The sequence below is a fragment of the Antechinus flavipes genome, chromosome 5 (genome assembly GCF_016432865.1).
Source record: "Antechinus flavipes isolate AdamAnt ecotype Samford, QLD, Australia chromosome 5, AdamAnt_v2, whole genome shotgun sequence".
Classification (NCBI taxonomy): domain Eukaryota; kingdom Metazoa; phylum Chordata; class Mammalia; order Dasyuromorphia; family Dasyuridae; genus Antechinus; species Antechinus flavipes.
In genome coordinates, this window is record NC_067402.1 from 4,443,528 (window position 1) to 4,457,550 (window position 14,023).

A 14,023-nucleotide genomic window follows, 5' to 3' on the forward strand; every position below is an offset into this window, starting at 1 on the left:
TCCGAGGGGCCGCGTCGGGAAGCGGGGCGGGAGGAGGGGTGAGAGGGGAAGGAGCGGGAAGGGAATGCCAACAGGACAGTTTAGACGCGGCCCTGGAGATGACAGGGAGCCACTGGAGGTTGCGGAGCAGAGGGGACGTGATTGCACTTTCCCTTTGACTGATGGATGGGACGGGATGGGGCGGGGCGGATTCTCCAGGGGCTGCTGGGGTCCCCGGTGAGACGGGGAGGCATGATGGGGGGTGGGGAGCAGAGGGGAAGAGGAAAGAAGGCGGGGAGCAGACGAGAGAGGGGGCGTATTGAGAGACCCTGCAGGCGTGAGCTGGCCGGGTCCTGGCTTTAGACCGTGCGTGAGGAAGCCGCTTGGGAGCCGGAGGGCCTGGGGGGGCGGCGCTGTCCTCGCCAGAAGAGGGAGAGGGGAAGGGCAAAAAGCCCGAGGTCCGTGTTCGCTTCCCGATGTCCTACTGCACATCCGCCCGAGATACCTGGAAGGCAACTGAGGCTGCGGGACGGCGGCCGGCCCAGAGCGCGGGTCGGGAAAGAGCTTTGGGAATCAAGCCCAGGCCGGGTAAATGGACGTCCCCCCTGGGACCGCCCGCGGGGAGGCTTGGGGATCTGCCTCCAGGAGCCTTGACTGCTGGCACCGTGGGGACAGTAAACTTTCCAGGAGGCTTTTAGTGGCCAGGACCCTTTAAATGGTCTCAGAGCCTCAGAGTCTGCGGCTCTCCAGGGTCTGGGGCAGGGGGGAAGTTCAGGAAGTTCAATCAAAGTCACTACACGGTGGGTTACATGTATATGTCAATATATACACACCTAAAATAGGTCCAAGCCACTGCATATCCTTACACACACACGCACACACACACACACACACACACACACACACACACACACAAGCCGGGGTTGGTAAGCAGCCTCGTTCTGGTGCTTGCCAGCCGACTCTTTCCGGATTCATCCGAGAGCTTTCCCAGGAATCCCACTGGCCTGCAGGAAGGCCTTCTGCCAGCTCTGATCTCCCCCCTTCCCCTCTCCCCCCAAAATATCCGGGCCACCGTTTGTCCATCTCCCGCTTCCCGTTTTCTCCCAGTTGTCCCTGACTGGGGATCGGCAGCCACATCGGCCTGTCTTCCCAGGGCCCGTGGGTGTTGCTCCTCTGGTCGGACTGGGCAGGGGCGGTGAGGTGTTCTTTCCCATCCCTCTCCTTGATTATCTTGGGCATCAAGTCCCCGTTGGTCATTTTTGTTGTCAGCCGGGAGAATAGAGCCCAGGCCCAGTCACAAGGACCCGAGTTTAAATTCACCCTCAGATATTTCCCAGCTGTGTCCCTTGGGGCAAATTCCTTTGTCTCTGTCTGCCTCGCTTTCCTCAGCTGTAAATTGGAATAATGATTCCACTTACCTCACAGAGTTTTGTGAAAGAGGATCATGGGAGACATTTGTACAGCACTTAGCACATTATAGACCTTAATAAATGCTCACTTGCCTTCTCTCATTTCCAGGGCGGAGGTCATTATTGGCAAGACCTTCACCCTTTGTCAAGGATCGTCTCCCCACGCTCCCGAAGCTGGCGTCCTCCCTACAGTTAATGCTCCTCATTTCCCATGTAATGTCATTCTGATTGTCGGGGGCCTTCCTGACCAGGCACGTGTCTCTGGGCTTTTGCACTCCCGGGATTTCCTTTCATGTCATGGAGCCAGACTCGGCTGTTTAGTCTCTACCATCCACCCTATGGAGGGTCAAGATCTCCTGGCCTATGTTCCGGGATCCTCCCAGGACTCCTTTTGTTGTTGTTGTTGTTGTTGTTGTTGTTGTTGTTGTTGTTGTTTTTTCGAGCCTTTAGAATTTTTCTTGGGAGCTCCCCAGGCCTCGTGCCTCCCACTTCTCCCACATGATGCTTGCTCGAGGGATCCTTCCTGTCCATGGGCCAAATCCTTCGATACTCGCTGTTCCCAATTCTGGGGCGACCATCGGACTTGCAGCGTCTGGTGCTTCCGTTGTATGAGCTCTGGGAAATACTGGGCCCTTCCTCCCAGAGTTCCCGCCTCTCACTCGCACTTACACCCACATACGTGACACATGCAGAGCACACCATAGGACACGCGTGTGCAAGCACACCCCACACAATGTGCGCACAAGCTGTGCACATGATACATACAGCCCACAGCCCACGCAGTCTCGCACACGGGGCACATCGCACTCACACAGGAGCACGCATGTGCTAGATCTTTCCTGTTCCTGAGAGTTAGGGGCCCAATACAACTTCTGCTCCCGTTTGTTTTTATGCGATGACCTTTTCTATCTCGGTCACGTGTCCTTTGGCAGCATCCCTTGGGCTAAAGCCAGTTTCTGCCAGTCTGCATTGGCTCCTTTCCTCTTAAAATTGTGATCCAGGCATGTGAGAGATCTGCTGTTCTGCTCTTGGCAGCGTGAGTGAGTGCGGCCGCAGAAGTCTGGATAACTGAAGTCCACTGGGCCAGATTTGTCGGCTGGCTCCCGCCTCCCTCCGCAGGTGAGACCTTCCCATGGACCTTCCCGTGGTCTTGAATCTCCTTCCCCAGCAAACCTGCTTCTCTTTCTCCCTCCCCTGACGTTCTCCCACCACACTTTCTCACTCCGGTTCCTGATTTCCTCAGGTGAGTTAATCTCTTCCTTACAAAATAAATGAATTCCTTTGCTTCCATCTTCTCTGCTCTCCCTCTGGCTCCCCACTCAGCGTTGGAATAAGCTCCACCCATCCAGGTCATATTCCAGTTGTAAGTTTTTGCCCGTCCAGCTCAGGGATCCCCAGGCAATGACCTTTTCCTCCCTTTGCTGGGGTCTCTGGCTCACCCTTTTATTTCTGTCTAGCCTTGAAAATCTGTGAGTTGGACTCCTGGCTTCTCTCTTGGACCTTGCAGATTTGTCTCATTTTCCTTCGCTATAGTTATTCTCCAGGATCCACCCAAGGGATCCACCCAAAGAGATTCCTTCCTTCTCCATCCTTTCTATTTTATTTATTAGATTTTGTACCAGCGAGCCTGGAAGCAAACCTGTGCATTGTTGTAAACAACCACACCTAAAGATTCTTCCAGACCCCCCAGCAAGGGAGAAAGAACCCCCAAGATCTCATGAGATCACTGTGAGGTGGAGAGAGTCTGAGCGGCATCCATTTTTTCCCACCAATAAGAAAGACCAATGAATACTGGAGCACTTTTCCAAGTTAATGGAGGAAAAATTGTTCCTCTGGGAATGTTTTATCCAAATAAAGATCCAAATTTACTTGTTGGTGGAAGGAACCATAGGTCTTTATGGGGCCACATGTCCCAGCCATCCCAGCGTGAGCAAGAACGCTCCCCGATTGCGGTTAAGAGCCTCGGATCCCACTCTAGTCAGAAGTGAGGACATCGAGACTTGTTGATTCAATTCCCTTATAATTACCCTGCAAGAACCAAAGCAAACACATGGAAAAACAATTGTTCTGCATGCACTAATCAGGGAGAGAAAAGCAAATAAACCCAGCTGGTTCCACTGAGCTAAGGAAGGCCCGAGTGAATGTGTACACTCTGCGCCATTTTGGGCTGGTGTTCTGCCAAGTTCTACCTCCGTGCCCACGGTGACATCCCCAGAGTGGACAGGTGAGGGGCAGTGTCCACACTCCATCTGACTGACAGTAAATGAGGAAGAAGTCTTTGGTGCTGGCTGACCAAGGACTCTGACACGGGTGCCCGTGGTCTTCCTGGCCCCTTTGCTCTCCCCGCCCCCAGCCCAGCCCCGGGGCTCTGGCAGAATGGGTCCTTCCATGGCTCAAGGGCAGATCCTTGGACATGTTGGAAGCCTAGTCTCCTTCCTCCTGCCCCTTCCCCAAGCTGTAGGTCAAACATCCCCCTCTCCTCCGTATGTGGCTGTCTCCCTTAGAACGCCGTCCAACTTAGCAAAGTCCTCCCTCCAATGGGCTCCTTGAAACTAAACACAGAACTCTCTACACGGCGTAACCCAGGCTGAACACAAGGGTCACTCACTGCGAGCCGCGGGGGAAGTGGAGAGAGAAGCGAGACCTCCGGCCTTCCGGCCTTCTCTGATGTAACCTTACATCAGTCATTGGTTGTATGTCTAGAACAGGAGGGAACTCCTCAGGGAAGGCCAGGGGAATGTGGGGAAGTCATTCGGTGCCTCCCTCCCGCAGCGACTCCTTGGAGGGTTGCTTTGCCCCTAGGGAGAGCCTCGATCTGTGGGAGTGTGAGGAGGCTGGAGACTGAGGCCAACAGGCGGCTCTCTGGAAAGCAGGTCGGGCCCAACCCTAAGGTAGGCAGCAGCAACCCAGGGGCTTTTTCTCTCTTTGTGCAAGGGCAGTGGGCCACGGCCTCCCAGTGGAGGGGCAAAGGTCGGGCGTGGAGGGAGGCGGTGCCAGACCGACTGCTGACCGAACCATCATCCAACAGCCCGGGCTGTTCCCCGGCTCCCTGAGCGGATGCCGATGACAGGAGGAAGACAGCGGCCGGCCCCGGCCTGCCCATCTCTGTCACGTCTGGGCAGATGCAGCCGTGCAGCCTGAACGAGAGCGGGAAGTTGCAATCACTCCCGGCTCTCCTGGGCCGGGCTCCTGAGCGGGGCCTGACGGAGAGGGCAGAGAGCCAGCCAGCTCCAGCCCAGCTCTGGCGCGTCCAACTTAGCAAGTCACTCTAGTTCTCGGTGTTCCAGGAAGCTCTCAGCCTCAGAGAAGGGGCCCGTCTGCACTGGCACAGGGAGTTTCCTTCACTGAGAGTTGCCTACATGAATAATGTCCCGGGAAGTCACTCCTCTAAATGGGAGACCCTTAGGTCCGAATTTGATGAACTCCCTTGGGACTTGTTGTCTTTGTATCCTCACTCCTGGGTCTTCAGCCCCAGTTCTCCTGCCTCCAGAGCTGCCTTGCCATCTTTGCTGCTGGACTCTCTCCCTTTGGGAAACTGGTGGTTAAAAGGTGATTGAGGAGGCACTTGGGCCACTGAGAGTCTTGAGCAGCTTATTTTTTGCCAAAGACCTTTTGGGTGGAATCGTGCCCTTTTCTCACAAGTCTTGACCAGCCCCCCAGAGGCCGCCAGCCCAGACAGTGCCAGGCTCCATGTTCTTGCCTTTAAACTAATGCCATTGGGAGAAGATTTTCTTGGTGTTCATAATAAAAAGTGACCTTCCCAACTGAAGGTCATCCAGCTGGGCTGTCTGGTGGTTCCCCTACGATGGGCAGAAAAGGGAGAGCCCTGCGGTTGGGAAACAAATGGGGAGCGGTCGTCTGGGCTAGCGAGCGAGCACAACCACCCCGTCCCATTCCTAGCCATACCTGCACTTCCAAACTAACCCACAAACTCATTAATTTAATTGAACTTTACAAACTTCATTTATTTCTCTATTGATTTTTGCCCAGTGCCTTGAAGGGTTTTCACAACAGAACTTCATAAATTTGATTTGATTGATAACTCGCACCCGCCTTCTAGTGCTAACCCTTGGAAGACAATAAACTTATATATGGCGCCCAGGCTTTGTTTCGGAGGACGGCGGCGGGGGCAGAGATGGAGGGACGGCTTTGTTTAGTGCATCTGAGATCATTTCAACAGCTTGAAAACTGCAGATAAACCCAGTGGAAAAAATATTGAAGTCCTCAATTCAATGAGACCTGCTTGTCCAGATAGCTTTGGATGCCTGCCAGTGGGACAATCAAATGTCGTCAATTGGGTTTGCATTGTGGGAGACAATCTGTTGTAACAGCCCTGGACTTGAAAAAGGAAGAAATTGGTCAAGAGGGTCCCCGGACGACAGGGCCTCTCATCCAGGTCACACACCAGGTTACGCTGTCAGATGGGCTGGCCTGACTCCCCTGCCCATGCCCTTTTGACTCAGAGATCTTAAAATGAGAGATGTTCCCCAAGAAGAACTGCACTTTGGGTAATGGCAAGGAAGCAGAAGCAAAGTAGGTGTCAGTGGGCTGGGGAGTGGTTAAAGAAATTGTAGTCCAGGAGTGTGATGGAGTCTTGCCCGGCAGTAAGAAATGACACCGGGGATCATTCTGGGAAACTGAAAGTCCAGATGCAAAGTAAAGTGAGCTGAACCAGGAAAAATAAGAGGCACGGGGACTAGAGACAGAAAGTAACGGCAGCCAAAAATTCAACTGGAAGCTGGGTAATTATACTGACCAAGCTTGGTCCCAAAGAAGAGCTCGCTAGGAGGTGGGAAGGGGCTGTGTAGGGAACGTGGTTGGACTCATGGATATTTTGGTTCTTTCTTTCTTCTTTTTTATTCATTGGTATAAAGAAAGGTTCTCTGGGTGGGTGATGCTTAGAAATGGAATTAGGATTAGGAAATGAAAAGTAATAGAAAAATGGAAAGATGACAACAAGACTTTTAAAAAGAAGAAATGAGAACATTTTGCCCCCTTCTCATCATTCATTTAATTTATTCAATAAACATTTATTAAATAGGCACCAACTTTTAGACAACGTTGCCTTGTATAACTGGGCTAAGGGGCATCCAGGGGCACAGCACCCAAAGTATGCTTCAAGTTTGATAGGATTTTGGATGCCATTTTTCCTCAAGAAGAAGGAGCCTTCTCAAGCTCTATGTAGGACAGCCATAATGACCTCTTCTCTTGTGAGGTTTTCACTCAGAAGGGCTCTGGGGTCTGGCCGGGGAGCACATCTGCTGGCAGGGTGTCCGGGGGCAAAGGGAACCTTCACTGGCTTAAGAGTCAATTAGTCTCAAGGGCAGAGATCTCCAGAGTCATCTAGATTTGCAGGGACTTGGCTCTTCCATGCATCTGCCTTCCATAATCAGGTTGGACCTTGGGCTGGGGGATAACCGGACACTGGGAAAGATCATTCCCACTCAGGCAGCAGATGAGGACGGAGTCTTCTAGCCTGATCTGACACTTTCCAATCATGGGGATCCAGGAGGCTTTGGCTGGAGTAAGTTGGAGCATCTCTTCACTGGAGCGTCCAGGGACAATCAGCATGATTATTTCTGGAGGAGCCCAGCTGAGAGGAGGCACATGAGTGGGAAGGAACTGAAGACCTCGGGCTCTTGAATGAAAGGAAGCCCAGAATACACACACACACACACACACACACACACACACACACACAAGATCTGGACTCCCTCCTGAGACAGCTAAGCTGAGAGTATTCTTACACACACACACACACACACACACACACACACACACACACACACACACGATCTGCCCTCCCTCCTGAGACAGCTAAGCTGAGAGTACCGTGACAGATGGACAAATAGATTGTCAGTTCCCCTTCTTGGTGGTTAAGGTCATTTACTTACACTTTCCCCAAGTTCATTTTTCCCGATCCAAAGCCCTTGTGCTGCGTTAATCTACTTTTTTAATTAGTTGCAATGAGATATACTTGACTGCATTATTGGAAACATAATATCCTTATTGGATTATTGGGTGCCATGTTGGGAAATTTATAATGGCGCAAAGCTAGTGGCAGTGTTTAATGAGATTTCCCATTTTGCTTTCATTCATCCAGCCTTCACTGCTGTCAATAGGGCTTACCGCCTGTTTAAACGAGCTGGGATAAAATAGATGTTCGAAAGGGAGAACGCAGAGGGGCCCGGAGCTGTCGCTGCCGATTGTCCCGTGGCTTTTAGACCGTCTTTTGATTCGGTCCCAATCCTTTCCTCTTTACCGTGTCGTGTGGCCTGTCATAAATGATAACACTGAGGTTTCCGTTGGCTGCTGTCGCCATGCCGGCTGAGCTGCTGGAGCCGCCCCGGGGAAGGAGAGGCTTCAGGGGATCACCAGCCGCCTCTACTGCTCCTTCCATTGATTCTTGTTCCCACCTCATTCTGGGGCCAGATGCCCAGTCTGTGGCTGGAGTTGTTTAAGTACATTTTGAGCCAAGGATCGGAGACCTTCAAGAGCTCCTGAGCACTCGTCGGGGGCCACTTAGCGGAGAGCCGCCCCTCCCCACTGTCCACAGAGCGGACAGATTTCCCAGAACGTCCTCTCCACGTTGACAAAAGCCCTGGGTGCTGAGCGATGGCTTTGGAAGAGGGCAGCTGCCTTTTTGCAGTCAGATTTCCTTATCTGGGTCAGCCACAATCACAGGGAGTTAAAATCTTACTTGACTATTCATGCAATTGGAAAATTGAGACTTCAAAACCCCAACCACCTTGGCGATCCAGATGTTTTATTTGCATTAATATAACCGATAGGTTGCTCGGCATCCCTGCTCCCTGAAGATTACTGGGGCTGTTTGTATGCAGGGACGGGGAGGCAGCTCAGGGGATGGGCCACATTAAGCAGAAGGTTAAGGAAATGACACGTTTGTTTTTTATTTTGGGGTTTTAACATTGCCGGGTGATCCAGGCTAGACCTTGTACGGTGGAAGGCACCGCCATGACTTGTGGGTTTAATTGTTTCCGAGAAACTTCCATGAGCCCAACAGTCCTTAGCTACCATTAGCATTTAAAGTGAATTAAGAAAACTTGTCTTCCCCATGATTTAGGCCCCAAATCCTAATGTAACTCTCCCCTTCCTCCCCCTCCCCCCCCAGCGCTTTCTTTGTTCGTTAACAGTAGCAGTGAGTGGGATTTGAAACATCTCTGTCCTGTACGGACATCTTGCGCACTTCTGGGTTTTGTTCTATGGCTGAGGAAGCAAACGGCTTCCTCGCTGGCAGACTTTCTTTGCCGTTCTATTTTCTACTGTCCCTCAGGTCAGCTGTTGGGTCTCCAGTCTCTCCACAAGGTCAAATGATATCTTCCTTTCAGGTAGGGAGTTCCAGGAGAAGGCTCTACCCCTGGAGCTGTCTGAGGGCAGAATGAAATACCTTGGGAAGGAGTGGGCCCCGTCACTGGGAGAAAAGCCTGGAGGAGCCGCTTGCCGGGGGCGCTGCAGCGGGGACCAAGGCCCCTTGTCACTCTGAGATCCAGGACTTTTGCAATGCAAGTAGGGAAATGTGAAGGGATAGCCAAGATTGTGCCTTTGATATTACCACACGAATTGTTGGACACACTGGCTTTTAGCCCTCCACTATTACCTTTACACTGTAGGTAGAGTAGTATCTTTTGCTTCTCTCTGAGTATCAGGAAAAGAAAAAGTTTTCTAGTGTGAGGAGGGGTTAAAAGTCCATTGATATAAGATTCTCTTCCGTGATGGAAATGAATTGCTCAATGTTCTGCCACTGCGTGAAGGATGGACGGTGCTGCTGAGAGCTTCAGAAAAGAGACATCTTGGTCTTCTCAATTCCAGCTTCCAGAAAGACTATCCAGCAACCCAGGTTTCTTTTAGGGAGAGGTCTCTGAAAGGTAAGAAAGAAGCAGACATAGAGGAGCTATGCCTTACTTATATCTGTATCCCCAGCTTAACACACTAGGAACTTCAGAGAGTTTTGGGGAGAATTGGAATACACATTCTCTCTCTCTCTCTCTGTCTCTCTCTGTCTCTCTCTCTCTCTCTCTCTCTCTCTCCCTCTCTCTCTCGCTCTGTCTTTGTGTCTCCTCCTCCTCCTCCTCTTTTTCTTCCTTCTCCTCCTTTTCCTCCTCCTCCTCCTCTTCCTCCTTCTCCTCCTCCTCCTCCTTCTTCTCATCTGCATAGCTCCTCTGATTTCTAGGTGCGCTTGGTTTGCATAAATGGCTTATTTGTTATTTGCTCTGTATGGTTTTCATGTAACTGGCTTTTGGTAGGAAGAGAATCAGACTTTCTCCTTTTAAGGGACACCAATCAGCAGCTTAGCTTGAGCCTTAGTAGTAATGCCAGTAATATCAAGGGGAGAGGAAAGCTAGAGTTCCCGCCTGGTACTCCCAGGAGGAGAGCAGAGTGGCCAGCCTCATGGCTCTAATCTCTTGCTTCCCCTGATGACAAGGATCAGTCTCCCCTGGGGAAAGGGGGAGAGGGCTCTAGAGATCTTTATCCTTTACTCTCCGTGGGCCACGCGTAGACAGACCCATGTAGACATACATAAAGCAACACGAATATACCCACTTACAAGAGCATTTAGTGGCGGGCGAGATCAGAGGGTCTAAATCCCTCATTTCCGAAGTGCAGGAAGCGCTGACCACCTTTTCCTGCTCTGGAAGCTTCAGAGGCTCACTCTCTTCCCTCAGACATCAAACAGGAAGTGCTTGGATGGTGGTCCCCGCTGACCTTTCCAGACTCACTGCATATTCATTGCTCCCATCACACAATCAGCGCTCTCACCTAACTGATTACTCCGTTCCCTGTAAATGAATTCCCCTCCCTTGATGGGGACCTTTGTCCAGGCTGTGCTCCATTCCAGGCACGTTCACCTTTCTCACCTTTCTGTCCCTTCCAGGTTCGATTTCCTTCTGGGGACCGATCCTGATTTCCCGCATTGTTCGTGCTCTTCCCTCTCCTCCAGATTGGATGGATATAATTTATATTTATTTTTTTCTGTGTATATATTTGGAGGAAGGGGGAGACACTTTCCCATCTCTAACTCAATGGAAAAGGAGTTGTGGAGTGGGCCTCCCATCTCTTTCCCTCCAGGACTGTGCTTATCTCCAGCCCATGCTCCATTTATCTTTGGAAAGAAGAATGGTTTCTCCATTCGGGGTTGACCATTCCCATGCTTGGTCATATTCTTTATATCCCAACGGTATGTTGGTCACCATCTCCATTCTCCTGCCTCCCAAGTATTTCTTATCCTCCCTCTCTCTTTCCAAATCCTTCTTTCATAATTCTCATTTCTCTTCCCATTTTCTACCACTCTTTTTTGGTTTTCAATTATTTTTTAGCTTTTTGATTAAAAGTCTTGTTTCATCTTTTATGGGAATTTTGGTTGGACACATGCCCAAACTGTCATTGTTTTTGTTCTGTTGGGAGCCTTTTGTACATTTTCTGCATGGAATAAAGGCTGTCAGAAAGTTGAAACATATGTCATTCATTTGAATACTTTTATAGAATTTGGGCACCCGGTTGCTTACACAGGTGGAAATCTAGACACAAAACATATTCTGAAATTTTCCCAGTGTGTTCTCTAGATGGGGAAGGGAAAGGTATGGTTTTTATTAAGCACCTACTATGTGCCAGGCACTGTCAGTGTTTTACCAGTATTTCATTTGGTGGGAGCACAACCTGCTAAAGAGAGGGAGTTAAAGTGGGATGACTCCCAAGCAGATCAGGTTAGTCTGTGGAAGTCCATAGCCATAGTCCATATGTTCTTATAGAGCATTGTTATTAGAGAGGACCAGAAATGAGTAGAGCTAATAACCTGAAAGTGAAAAAGTATGAACAGAGAAACAGATTTTTCTCAGAGTTGGAGACTACATGGCCAAGGAAAAGGAGCAGACCAAAGGCATGGGTGTTACCTCTGAGAAGGGAAGAGGCTGGTACCTATCTGTGGGGCATGATGCTATTAATGCCTAGGGAGTGAAGGCATGAATTCAGGGAGCAGAGCTTACAAGGAGCATTCCCTCTCTGGACAGAGGAGATGGCCGCCATTTGTTCCCCCATTGGGCACTGACGGGAAGCAGACAGCTCTAGAGATGATGATTCTCTCTGTGGTCACTGCATGGCCACTCAGGAGGCTTAAGAAAGCAAGTTCCCTGGCTCCCATGCAGAGGAGAAGTGACAGATGGGAAGGGGTCCAGGTCCCAAAGGTGGGCCTCCCACCCTGCCAATCTGCAGCTTCACTCGAGTCACCGTAGCATGTCACTGTGGGCTACAGATTCTCTGTTTCTGTGCTTCGTGGTTAAAAATTCAATGACCTCAGAAACTAGGGAATTGGATTCTAGCTCTGGCAGGTGCAGGACTACAAGCAGGTCGTCCCCTTGCCCTGTGAGCCTCAGCTTCCCCATCTGTGGAATCAAAGAGTTGGACTATGAGATCTCCAAAGTCCCCTCCAACTTTTTATTTCTATGCTTTTCATTTGTTCTTTTCTCCTACAGAAGTGACTCAGCAAAAGTTCTGACTGGGTTTCAGCTAAGGGAAAAGGAAAAGAATTTTGTCTACATCTGGGCTAAGAGATTTAAGGAACCGAGGCCCTCTATTCACAGAGACAGCTTGCTAATTGGGTCAAGTACACCCCAGAGTTTGGGTTTGGGGAGGACTCAGACAAAATAATAAACAATTCCTTTGCTCAAGAGGCTTACATCCAAATGGAAGAGACAACAATATGTAGGCATAGAGAAGGTCCACATAAAGTAGGTGCAAAGTGACCTTGGAGAGGAAAGCATGAGCAGCTGGGCAATCAAGGAAGGCTTCCTGTGGAGGAAGGCTTTTTGGAATCACTATCTGGTGTTAGAGAATCGCTGATGGACAATTGAGGGTGGTTCCACTGACTGATGATCCCCTTCTACCTGCAACCAGTCAGGCAGAGACCATTGGCTGGTGGGGATTGAGTTGTTGGGCTTAACGTAGATGCATTAAGCTAAAATGGTGAGACATCCAGGGCTTTGGCTTCCACTTCAGTTGAAAAATATCTCACTACACAGTGAACCATTTAGTTACCATAAAAACCCAAGGAGGAGTCTGTGGAAGACACTTTCACTTTTTTGGGGAAAATATCTCAAATATTTTTTCATTTATCAAATCATTCCATTATTTTAATAGTTCTTTTAAATTTTTATTTCTCAATTACATGTAAATGAAAAGTTTTTAACATTCTTTTCAAAAATTTTAGTTTCAAATTCTCTCCCAACCCCTTCCTTGAGAAGGCAAGCAATTTGATAAAGATTATATATGTTCAGTCATGAAAAACATTTCTATATTAATTATGTTGCAAAAGAAAATGCAGATTAAAACCCCAAGAATAATAAAGTTTAAAAAGCATGTTTCCCTCTGCATTCAGAGACCATCAGTTCTTTCTCTGGGACTGGAGAGTATTTTTCATCGTAAATCCTCTGGAATTTTCTTAGATTGTTCTATTGCTGAGAATAGCTAAAATCATTCTCAATTGATCAAGGTACAAAATGGCTGTTACTGTGTACAGTATTCTCCTGGTTCTGCTCATTTCACTTTGTATCAGTTTATGTAAGTCTTCCCAGGTTTTTCTGAGAGCATCCTGCTCGTCATTTCTCATAGCACAGTACTATTCCATTATAATCTTATATCACAACTTCTTCAGAATTCCCCAACTGATAGTCATCTCCTCAGTTTCCAGTCTTTACCACCACAAAAAAATCGCCAAAAATATTTTTGTAGATTTGTAGATCCTTTTTTTTCTTTTTCTTTGATTTCTGTGGGATGCAGACCTAGGAATGTAGATCCTTTCCTCTTTTCTTTCATTTCTATGGGATGCAGACCTAGAAATGTAGATCTTTTTTCTTTCTCTTTGATTTCCGTGGGATGCAGACCTAGAAATGTAGATCCTTTCCTCTTTTCTTTCATTTCCATGGGATGCAGACCTAGAAATGTAGATCTTTTTTCTTTCTCTTTGATTTCCGTGGGATGCAGACCTAGAAATGTAGATCCTTTCCTCTTTTCTTTCATTTCCATGGGATGCAGACCTAGAAATGTAGATCCTTTCCTCTTTTCTTTCATTTCTATGGGATTCAGACCTAGAAATGTAGATCTTTTTTCCTTTTCTTTGATTTCCGTGGGATGCAGACCTAGAAATGTAGATCTTTTTTCCTTTTCTTTGATTTCCGTGGGATGCAGATCTAGAAATGTAAGTCCTTTTTCCTTTTCTTTGGTTTCCGTGGGATTCAGACCCTAGCCTGAAGGGTATGAGACATTGTGGCAGTGGTCTCAGATTCAGTTTCCTTTACCAGGGATGGGGATGAGGGATGGGGAGTGTTACATGCCTCAAAGAGAAGATGCTAAATGACAACAGGGGAATCATTTTACTTCTGGATATGTTTTAGTTAAAGACACAATTACACAGCATTATTGATTGCCTGGAGTTGGGAGAAAACAATAAGTTATCAGTTCCCTGAGAGGTTTGTGTCAGGGAAGAGTATGAATCACTTAAAAAATTATGACTTGGGGAGCAATGAAAGCTTTCGAAAAGAAAATCAGCTTGCTAATGAAGAATAAATGAGAGATTGGGCTTTCCAACAACTTTGTTTCAGCAGACTGCCTGCAATGGTAGAGAG